Source organism: Triturus cristatus, chromosome 10 (genome assembly GCF_964204655.1).
Source record: "Triturus cristatus chromosome 10, aTriCri1.1, whole genome shotgun sequence".
NCBI lineage: Eukaryota > Metazoa > Chordata > Amphibia > Caudata > Salamandridae > Triturus > Triturus cristatus.
Genome location: NC_140593.1, coordinates 237,831,001 through 237,842,468, shown reverse-complemented (window position 1 = coordinate 237,842,468; position 11,468 = coordinate 237,831,001).

The following is an 11,468-nucleotide window of genomic DNA, read 5'->3' as shown; positions in this document are numbered from 1 at the left end:
ATAAACATTGTGAGAACACATACACTCGTACTCGTGAAGAAGGAGGTTTCCCTCCGAAACGCGTCGAGTGACTGGGCGTTTGACAATAAAAAACGTGCTGACAACAATTTAGTGGCCTGGATATCGTTTCTTGTAAATTGAATACAATCGTTTGGATATATAAATATATATATAACTTGTCACTGAAAAAAAATGTTAAACGGATGTTATAGTGAACTGCCAATGCCAGTTTTTTTCTTGACATTTTAATCCTAAAAAACACTGAAATTCACCAGGTATAGTTCAACGAGCTAACTATAACTTGTGCCCCTGCCATGCACTGCTTATACCCTAAAACAATACATCAATCATGGCACGTTCAATGACATTGATTGATGACATTACTGATCATCACATCTAAAATGACATTATTAAATGAATGCGACAATCTGCTATACGCTTAGCACACTGGAAGGTATTTAGCAAGCTACACGAGGCCAAATCTTTCATAGCCTCTTCACTGCTAATGAATGTACATTGTTTCAATATGTTTAGTCTCCTAGCGGGTTTTTGCTTTCTGAAATGATGTAATTTGAGATATTATCAATGATGTCATCAATGATGTAATTGAACATGTCATAAGTGAGGTAATATGCAGTGCAAAGGCAGGGGCTCAAGTTATAGTTAACTGAGTAAATTGCAACTAGTGAGTTTTCAATTTTAAATTGCCACAAAATAACAATTATTTTTACCTAACTGTAGTGTTCCTTTAAATTTTAGTTTTTTTTAGAGAATTTCAATTTTTTTCGTGGTACATGAGTTATAGTCTTTATTGTTCCCATAACTATGGTGTCACTTTACATATATGTTCACTGTAAAAAACAAAGTCTAAAGTGATGTTATAGCTCGGTTAAAATGTCAGTTAAAACATACCATTTTCAACTAACAAACTCACTGAAATTCACTAGTTAGAGATATCTCAAGCAACTATAACTTGTGTCCTAAGGTAACTATAACTCAGGCCCCACAATGCACAGTCTTGTCATCACTGATGTCATTTCAGATGTTGCAGTCATGCTACCAATGATGTCATAGATAATGTAATGATTAAGTAAGTAAGTAAGTAATGCATTTATAAAGCACGCCAAGGCCGAGGCGTCTTGGCGCTGAAAAGTGACGTGTAACAAGAACTATTCCAGAGAGGGAAATATTTCATATTTGCTTAGATGGCAATAGCCAGGTCTTGAGCATTTTCCTGAACAGGAGTCTATTTGGTTCTAACCTAGTTATGACCGCCAGGGAATTCCAGAGCCTAGCTGCCTGATGGGAAAGGCTTCTTCCCCCCCATCTAGCCCTTTAAATGCTTGGGAATTGAACTAGTCCTTTGTTGGCTGATCTAAGGTCCCACCTCGGGATGTGCCATAGAAAAACGTTCTGTAAGTCCAACAATCCCCCTCCATATAATGGTTTATGCACCAGAAACAGAGCTTTAAATTCAATACGTTGCTGGATTGGAAGCCAGAGAAGCTCCCTAATACTGTTGGTGATAGGATGGTATTTCAGGATGTTGAGCAGCACCCGCGCTGCAGCGTTCTGCAGAGACTGAAGTTTTAATAGTTGGCGTTTGTCAATTGCAAGAAAAAGCACTTTGCAGTAATCAATTCTAGAAAGAATTAATGCGACTACCACAGTTTTTCTGAGATCTTGGGGAATGAACTGAAGAATTTTATGCAGAATATTTAGGAGGAAGAAACACAAGGAAGCCAGGAGATTTAACTGGCTTGCGAAGTTAAGCTGATCATCAAACATGACTCTTAAGTTTCTAACCTTATCAGTGGGTTAAGGACACCGCCCTGCCTCTGCTTGGCACTACAAATAATTCCAAAATGATGGTCCTTTCCCGAACTCCACAACCTTCATTGTTTTCTGTATTCAGTTTAAGATAATTCAGATGCATCCACCCAATAATGTGCTTCGGACAGTTGTGAAACATCCCAGCCATTGTTTCTACACTCGAAGATATAGACATAATTATCTGAGTGTCATCTTCATAAGAGACCAACGAGAAACCGTGTGCTTTGATTAGCTTAGCCAGAGGAGTAATGTTGATGTTAAACAGGGTCGGTGACAGAGCTGATCCTTGCGTAGCTCCACACGGGAGAGAGAAAGCCTCAGATGTAAAGTTACCCCAGCACAACCTCTGCTCCCTGGATGTAAGAAAAGAGGTGAGCCTATTGCCTTCAGCATCTGTGTTAGTACCCGATGGTCCACAGTGTCATATAGAGTAATATAATACGTGGGGTAATTGGCAAGGGTTTTTTAGACATACATTGATATTTTATTATTGTACCTAATGCCAATCATATACTGTGCTCAGTGGGCATTGGCCGCAGGGTTCCAGCCCCTCTCATACAAGCAACACCAAGGCATGCACGGCGAAGGGCATGCAGAGCATGCAGTTGGTCTTGCAGGTCCTGGCCACACTCAGGCAGACTTACTGATTTTGTCGAAGAGTCACAACAACAAACTATAAAAAGAGAGCTGATTGGTTTTATCACGGGGTGAGAATATCATTCTATATAAAGAAAATCTATAATCTTTCACCAAAAATTCCTAATATTTATAATCACATGTATATTTCAGTAATTCACACAGTGTAATGTATGTGAGTTTTTATTAGTACATTTTGTGGATGAATAAGATTTGAATATATTGTAATAGACATATTGGGTCAGATGTACGACCTGCCTGTCAGTGAGTCGCAAATTGTGTCGCATTTGCGACTTGAAATTTGTCCTTCAGACACTGCTTGCGATTCCTAATGGGGTCACAAATTGCATGTCTCATTAATATTAATGAGGCAGGTGCAATTTGCGGCCCCATTAGGAATGGCTAGCACTCACAGGGATGGTGGCCTGCTGGGGTCAGCAGACCACCATGTCTGTGACTGCTTTTTTAATAAAGCAGTTCTTTTTTTTTAAATGCAGCCCATTTTCCTTAAAGGAAAGTGGGATGCATTTAAAAAAGAAAAATGAAGCCTTTCAGTTTCATTTTTTTAAGGGCAGGCAGTGGTCTCTGGGACCACTGCCTGCTCTTAAAAAATATTTTCCCACATACTCACAAAGGTGAAGGGGTCCCCTAAGGACCCCTTCCCCTTTGCGAGTGGTTTACCAACTACTTGAAGTAGATGGTAAACTGTGAGTGTTTTGCAGCCACAAATGCGGTCGCAAAATGCTAGTACATAGCATGTAGACTCGCTATTAGGAAGGGACACCCCTTCCTAATAGCGAGAGTCGCAAATGCTATTTTGCGAGTCAGTGACTCACAAAATAGCATTTGTACATGCTATTACCCTTTTTTGCGGCCGCAAATGGGAGGATCTCTGCAAATAAGGGCCGTACATCTGGCCCATAGTTTAAAAAAAAAAAGATTTCAACCAACATGTCTCTGAGTATTCCTTTTAACATTTTGCAGCCCACAAAATACAAACAGACTACCAATCATGAGAGACCCTTGCACTCCAGCCAATGAGTATAGAGCTCCAGCTAGGAGTGCTTTAAAATAATATAGTAAGTGCTCCTGGGATCATGGATTTAATGAATTAAGACACTAATTGTTTTTTTAATGTTGCTAGGTGGTTTCTTTACTCCCTGCAGCCCCCAACAACATTAAATAGGCTTGGTGGTGCCCATACCTATTTTAGGGGCACTACAAAACTCAAGAAAATATAAACCATAACACCCTCTAAAGGCACCTCATCTCCCGGGCTAAACTCCTATATTAAGGAGAGAGGGTGCACATTCCCCCTCGCTACCTTTCACTGGCCCCGTTGGATTCCATCTTATGGGGCCATTTTTATTTTAAGGGTAGGGAAGCATGTGTCCCTCCTACCACACCCTTTATGGCCCTCGGGACCCCATCCTTGAGCCTTTTTTTATTTAAAGGGAAAGGATGAACATTGACTCCTCCCCAAGCCTTTACGGCCCTGGGTACATCATCCTCCAGGTCCTTATTTCATTCAAGGGAGGACATTGTGCATGCTCCTCTTGCCAAACGTTTATGGCTTAGTGGTACCCTTCCTATTCTAGGGGCACCGAGAAGCTAACAAAAATGTCAACCATAACACCATTGCAAGGCATTATGGGGTGCTCTTTCAAAGAAGCAGTGAAAACCAAATGAGCAGCTCCTTCTGCATTATTAATTGTGTGCCTCAGAGCCCACACAGGACTCTCTTTTTTATAATTATTGGGGAGAGGGATGTGGGACCCCTTCGAGAGCCTTTACAGGCTCCAGGGACCTCAACTGGGCTGTACTCCCAGATTGAGGAGAGGGGGTGCACAGCACCTACTCCTGATACTTTAGTGGCCCCTCAGGATCCCATCTACTGGGGCCTTTTTTATATTAAGGGGAGAGGGGCATGTGTCCTCCCATGAGAGCCTTTTTGGCTCTCGAGACCCTATACCTTGGACCTTCTTTTCTTTAAGGGAAAGGGGGAACTTGGCCCTTCTCCCCAAGCCTTCACAACCCCAGGGATCCCAACCTCCGGGTCCTTATTTCATTTAAGGGGAGGGCAGTGTACAGCCCTCTCTCTCTGGGCCTTAATGGCCCCGGGGACCACATACCCCGGTGTCTTATGTAGATGACCAGGTGCCCCCTAGGACCCCCACAGAGCACATTTTGGGGGCACTGGAGGAGTCCAGGGCCCCACAGCCTAACCGGCTCCCCACATGCACCCATTGTGGGTGTAGTAGAAACCTTCATTCCTCGCTCCGCGTGGGAGCAGGTATTTTTCAATGCCATGCAAAGCTCCCACTGGGTGGAACTAGACATGCCATCCCTGGCCACACTCCTGCAAGCAAGGAAACTACTGTGTCCCAACAGTGGAGCCAACCCTGGGATATTCCATAACTGGAGCCTTTGTTAGTTCAGGGGGAACTGCATACCCCTTCCCCTATAATTATGTGTTGGCTCGGGAGATGTGGTCCCTGGAGCCTTTCCAGGAGTGAGGAAAGGGGCTATGTGACCCCTGTCCTTTTAAATAATTACAGCCCAGGCAGATGGGGTCCCCGGTCCCTTTCCATTCTTGGGAAGGGGGCGCTATGTTCCCTCTTCTTTAATTTTAAATCAGCCTCGGGGACAGGGTATTCAGGGTCTGAATGTGGCTTGGGGAGGAGGGCAAAGTGTACCCTCCTATTTAATGTATTCACAGCCCTGGAGAATGGGGGTCCCCGGGGCCTCAGTGAGGCTCGGGGAGGGGGTCATGCCCCAACCGCAAAATATTTCAACCGCCCCACCACCCGGGCCATGGCCCACATTTGGGGCTGTGTTCAGGAACGTGAGCCAGCGCTTTTATAACAATATTTTACCACAGATTTGTGGCTCTACCAGTCAGGCAGTGCCTTATTGATGTGAAAGTGACAGCTCCTTCATCGTTGTTAATTTTGCATTGCCCATCCTGGCAACATCAATCTTCCCTTAGTGTAACTTTCTGGGAGCAATACACAAAGAAGTGGAGAAGTGTGGCTCAATGGTTAGAGTGGCAGACCTCGATGCAGAGCACTGGTCCGGGACCAGGGTTTGATTCCCGACGTGGCAGGGTCTCGGGCTATAAATTCCTTGGACCTGATATTCTTGCATCAGTGCCTATCCTAATCATGGGTCCTACGCTGCAACTCTGGGCAATAGCTTGCTTAGTCTCCACAATGGCCCCAACAGCGCTGGGATGCCTGGCTTCACCATGGGGGTGCCCAGGAGTGGACACTTCACACGGATAGCCAGGAAGGGTTCCTACAGTGGTATGAGTACAGCGCAGAGATAGCCCCAGGGGTGATGCGGCGCTATATAAGCACATTTACATTTACAAGACCGACTGCAAGCTCCCCGTAGTCATGTGACCCAGGAGCAGGATGCAGGCACCAAATGCTTAGGACAATAAAATTTCTAAATTCTTATTTTTTTTTTATTGTTAGATAAAACAGGACGACCCAGTATAACCCCATGGAACTGGGTACTGTAACTTTCTAAAAGTGGCATTCTCAGAGATGTGATTAAAAATCTATCTGACTTTATCATGAAAGAGGGCTTTGAATTGCATTTCTTTAGAAACAAAACTTGATCTGTTTGCCTTCTTCCAATTGTCAGTTACAGCTTGTTAAATTTAATAAGGTAACTCCAATAGTATCCTGTGGAAGAGGTAGACCTTGCAGTAGTAAAAAACAATTATTTAGGAATTTTTCACTATCAGGAAATTTAAAACGTAAGTACATGTCCTACTTTTTAATTTTACTACACCTAGTTCTCTGGGCTGTTCAGGGCCTATCCTAAGGGGTGACTAATAAATATTAAAAAGGAAGGTCTAGGCCTGGCAAAAGGTTTATTTTGCTAGTTTTAAATGGCAGTTTAAAACTGCACAAACAGGCTGCAATGGCAGACCTGAGTTATGTTTAGAATACTACTCAAGTGTTTGACTGCAGGTCCACCAGTAGCATTTAATATGCAGGCCCTGGGTACAGGCAGTGTCACTATACTAGGGACTTGCAGTAAATTAAATGTGCAAATTGATTATAAGTAAATTCTACCATGCACAAGCACTTTTGCACTGTTTAGAAGTGGTAAATTGCTAAGAGTCCTAAAGTCAGCAAAACAAGAGGATCAAAGGCAACAAATTAGGGAAAAAACACACAAAAGATGCCATGTCAACAGTCCTGAAAATGTAACATTTTTGTAGTGATACCCTGTCCGCCTAGCCCTTGCTTGGGAGGTCCATGAGGGAAGCAACAGGGTCACATTTTTAAGAAAAACATATTTTTTTAGGATGCGGAGATCCCGCAGGCATCACTCTGGAGCCAGCTCAGCCTACTGTGCTCCCAAGAGACTCTCACAAGCCTACAGAATTGAGGAAATATATGTATTTTTTCAAATACTTTGTACAGTGGGGATTTGACCACTTGTGGGGTGCCGGGCAGAACCATGGCCGAAGTCTGTGCATGGCAGAAGCTGTCCACCAGCAGGGTGCTGAGTACATGATGTGGCTGTAGGCCCAGCCGAAGGGTCAACATCATGCCTTGCACAGCCAAATGCTGTGCACTGCGGAGGGTTGGCATACTTATGTATTGTAATAAAATCTTACTTTATTTTTAAAAAATTGATTTTTTCATTGAATAAGGTAAAGTGATGCTGTAATTAGATATGATAATAATATTTTACGTTGCATTATTACATTAAAGAAAAACCTTAGAAATTCACTGAAAACAACTAGGGTTGAAATGGCATTATAGTTAGGTGAAAATGCCAGTTCAATTGTAACATTGCAAACTAAAAAAAACACTGAAATTCACCAGTGATAGTTAACTGAAGTAACCATAGCTCATGTCCTCCTAATGCACTGCTTATGACCTCATATTTTACATTACTCTTGAAATGTTTTATGACCTCATTGATAACATCTTCATGGGTGGCAACCCCCACTAAGCATGGCTTTTGGCCGTGTCCGGGGTGGGGTTGACGGCTAGGCTTGGCCTGTATTCTCAACTCCTCACAGGCAGCCAACTGTTAGACCTGGCATCTTGGATTTGGAGGGATTAGCAGTTATGTCCCTTGTCTCTTTAGGAGACACAGAGATGGTCCAGGAAACCCCTGTCCCTGATAACACTAAGAAGTACAGGCAGTGGGTGACCATCAATGGGAAGAGGGTGGAGGCTCTCAGGGACACTGGAGCCAGTGTGACCACGGTCAGGTGTCAGTGGGTCCCTGAGGAGTTGATCATTCCCGATGTACTTCACCCTGTAATGTCAGCTGACAACACTGTGCGCCTTTGCAAGGTAGCACATGTTCCCTTTGAGTGGGGGGGGGGTCTCAGGTCCTCTCAGAGTTGTTGTGAGTCCATCCATGCCAGTAGACTGTCTGCTAGGTAATGACCTGGAGAGTTCCCCATGGAAGGAGGTGGAACGCCAGGCTCATTTGGAGATGTTGGGTTTGCCTGAGTGGGTCTGTGTGACCACCCGGTCCATGGCAGCCAGACAGGGTTCTGAAGCAGACCTGGAGCCTGAAACAGTGGCCCAGGTCCCTGCCAGAAAGAGGAAGGGCAAGGGGCGTGGTGCGTCCACCCCCGCTGTTCCCACGGTCCAGGAAGGAGCAGACCCTGCGGGGGATGCCCTGGAGCCTACAGGGGAACAGGTAGCTGAGCTGGGAGACATACCTGAGCTGACCCATTGGCAGCAAGAGGGTGGTCCCTCCAGAGAGGAGTTCTGCCGAGCGCAGAAGGCATGCCCTACTCTTGAAGGTCTGCGGCACCAGGCTGCAGACCAGGCAGCAGGTGCTGATCCGAAGAACTTCTTTCTCTACTGGGAGAATGACTTGTTGTACAGTGAGCTTAGGTTTGCTGAGCCCAGTGGATCACGTACCCTGGTGGTACCCGCAGGGTTCAGAGACTTCCTACTGGGTCTGGCTCACGACGTGCATCTTGCCGGACATCTCGGGCAGGACAAGACCCGACAAAGGCTTGCCACCCACTTTTACTGGCCTGGGATGAAGACGGACGTCGCTTCCTTTTGTAAATCATGCCAGACTTGCCAGGCAAGTGGCAAGGCTGGAGGAAAATGCAAAGGCCCTCTCCAGCCTTTTCCGGTAGTGAGCACCCCTTTCGAGCGGGTGGGGATAGATATTGTGGGGCCACTGTACCTCAGGACAGCCTTAGGCAACAGGTTCATCCTGGTCCTGGTGGATCATGCCACCCGGTACCCGGAGGCTATCCCTCTCAGGATAACCACAGCCCCGGTGGTGGGCCGTGCGTTGATGGGGATCTTTTCCCATGTGGGTTTCCCCCAAAGAGGTGGTATCTGACCGGGGTACCAACTTCATCTCCAGGTATATGAAGTCTCTGTGGGAGGAGTGTGGGGTAACTTATAAGTTCACCACTCCTTACCACCCTCAAGGAAATGGGTTGGTTGAAAGGTTCAACCGGACCCTGAAAGGCATGATCATGGGGCTGACAGAGCCCATGAGACGGAAGTGGGACGTCTTTTTGCCATGCCTATTATTTGCCTACAGGGAGGTACCACAAAAGTCTCTAGGGTTCAGTCCCTTTGAGCTTTTGTACGGGCACCCTGTTAGAGGACCTCTCAGTCTGGTGAAGGAGGGTTGGGAGAAATCCCCTGGGAAAACCCCCCAGGATGTGTTCAGCTATGTGCTGGCCATCCGCAACCAGACACAGCGCTTCCGAGCCCTCGCTCAGGCGAACCTGGAAGACAGCCAGGATAAGATGAAGAGGTGGTATGACCAGCATACCACTCTGGTGGAATTTCAACCTGGGCAGATGGTGTGGGTGATGGCGCCAGTGGAGCCTTGCGCGCTCCAAGACAAGTGGACTGGGCCATACGAGGTGGTGGAGCGCAAGAGTGAAGTGACCTACCTGGTCAACTTGCGGTCTCCCAGGAACCCCATGAGGGTCCTACATGTGAACCGCCTCAAACCCCATTTTGAGAGGTCTGAAATAACAATGCTACTTGCTACAGATGCAGGGATGGAGGAGGATAGCGATCCTCTTCCTGACCTCCTGGAAGCTAAGGAGCAAGATGGGTCAGTGGATGGAGTGGTCCTCTCGCCCACCCTGTCCCCAGAACAGCAGAGGGACTGTCGCCAGGTGCTGGGTCAGTTTGCATCTCTGTTCTCCCTGACCCCCGGTATCACCAACTGGTGTGTCCATGATGTGGACACGGGAGATAGCATGCCTGTGAAACAGAAGTTTTACCGGGTGGCTGACAAGGTCAGGGCCAGCATCAAAAAGGAGGTTTCTAAGATGTTGGAACTAGGGGTGATTGAGCCCTCCAGCAGCCCCTGGGCTAGCCCAGTGGTACTTGTACCAAAAGCTGCTGCGCCAGGTGCCACTCCAGAACTTAGGTTTTGTGTGGACTACCGTGGGCTCAATGCGGTCACGAAGACTGACGCACACCCCATCCCCAGGGCTGATGAGCTCGTGGATTGGTTGGGAGCTGCCAACTACCTCAGTACGTTTGATTTAACTTCTGGGTACTGGCAGATTGCCTTAACTGATGGGGCCAAGGAGAGGTCTGCGTTTTCAACGCCAGAGGGGCACTTCCAGTTCCGTGTCATGCCCTTTGGGTTGAAGAACGCCCCTGCCACATTCCAGAGACTGGTCAACCAGGTATTGTCCGGGCTGGAACAATTCAGCGCCGCATATCTGGACGACATTGCTGTGTTCAGCTCCACTTGGGACGAACACTTGCAACACCTCTGCGCAGTGTTGAAGGCTCTGCACAGTGCAGGCCTCACTATCAAGGCCAGTAAGTGCCAGATAGGGCAGGGTTCGGTGGTGTATTTGGGACACCAAGTAGGAAGCGGCCAGGTGGCGCCCCTACAAGCCAAGATAGATACCATCCGGGCCTGGGAACCCCCCAAGACCCAGACAGCGGTGAGAGCCTTCTTAGGACTCACCGGGTACTATTGCCGTTTTGTCAAGGGGTATGGCACCATTGTTGCTCCCTTGACAGAACTAACTTCCAAGAAGTTACCGAAGAGAGTGATTTGGACCAGTGCCTGCCAAGAAGCTTTTGATGCCCTGAAGGAGGCCATGTGTACAGCACCTGTACTCAAGGCGCCTGACTTCTCCAAGGAATTCATAGTGCAGACAGACGCTTCTGAGCATGGAGTGGGAGCGGTGCTCTCACAACTAAATGATGAGGACTTGGACCAACCTGTAGCTTTCATTAGTAGGAGGCTACTTCCCAGGGAACAGAGGTGGAGTGCGATTGAAAGGGAAGCTTTTGCTGTGGTCTGGGCGCTGAAGAAGCTGAGGCCCTACTTGTTTGGGACTCACTTCCGGGTTCAGACGGACCACAGGCCCCTCAGATGGTTGATGCAGATGAGAATCCTAAGCTGTTGAGGTGGTCCATTTCCCTACAGGGAATGGACTTTACGGTGGAACACCGCGCCGGTACCGAACACGCCAACGCTGATGTTCTGTCCAGGTTTTTCCGCCTTAGCGATGAGAACTCCCAAGAGGGTGGGTAGTTCTCCCCACTTTCAGCTGGAGGGGACACGTGTTAGACCTGGCATCTTTGGTGTGGTTACCCCTGACTTTTTGCCTCTACCACCTGTATTTTTGATGCTATGCTGGATTTCGTTTTTGCTGGTTTGGATGCTTTGGGCACTTTGCCACTGCTGATCAGTGTCAAAGTGCAAGTGCTCCCTTGGTAAATTGTTATATTAATTGGTTATCCATGATTGGTATATTTGTTTCACCTGTTAGCCCCTAGTAAAGTGCACTGAGTGTGCCAGGGCTGGTGATTCAAATGCTACTAGTGGGCTGCAGCACTGATTGTGCCACCCACAGGAGTAGCGCTAAAATGATGTCTTAGGCCTGCTTGCAATGCCTATGTGCAGTCCATGACTGCCATGTCGACCTGGCCAGTGCACCCACTGACCAGGCCTTATCCTTCCCTTTCTGTACATGTCAGGCATCCCTATGGTGG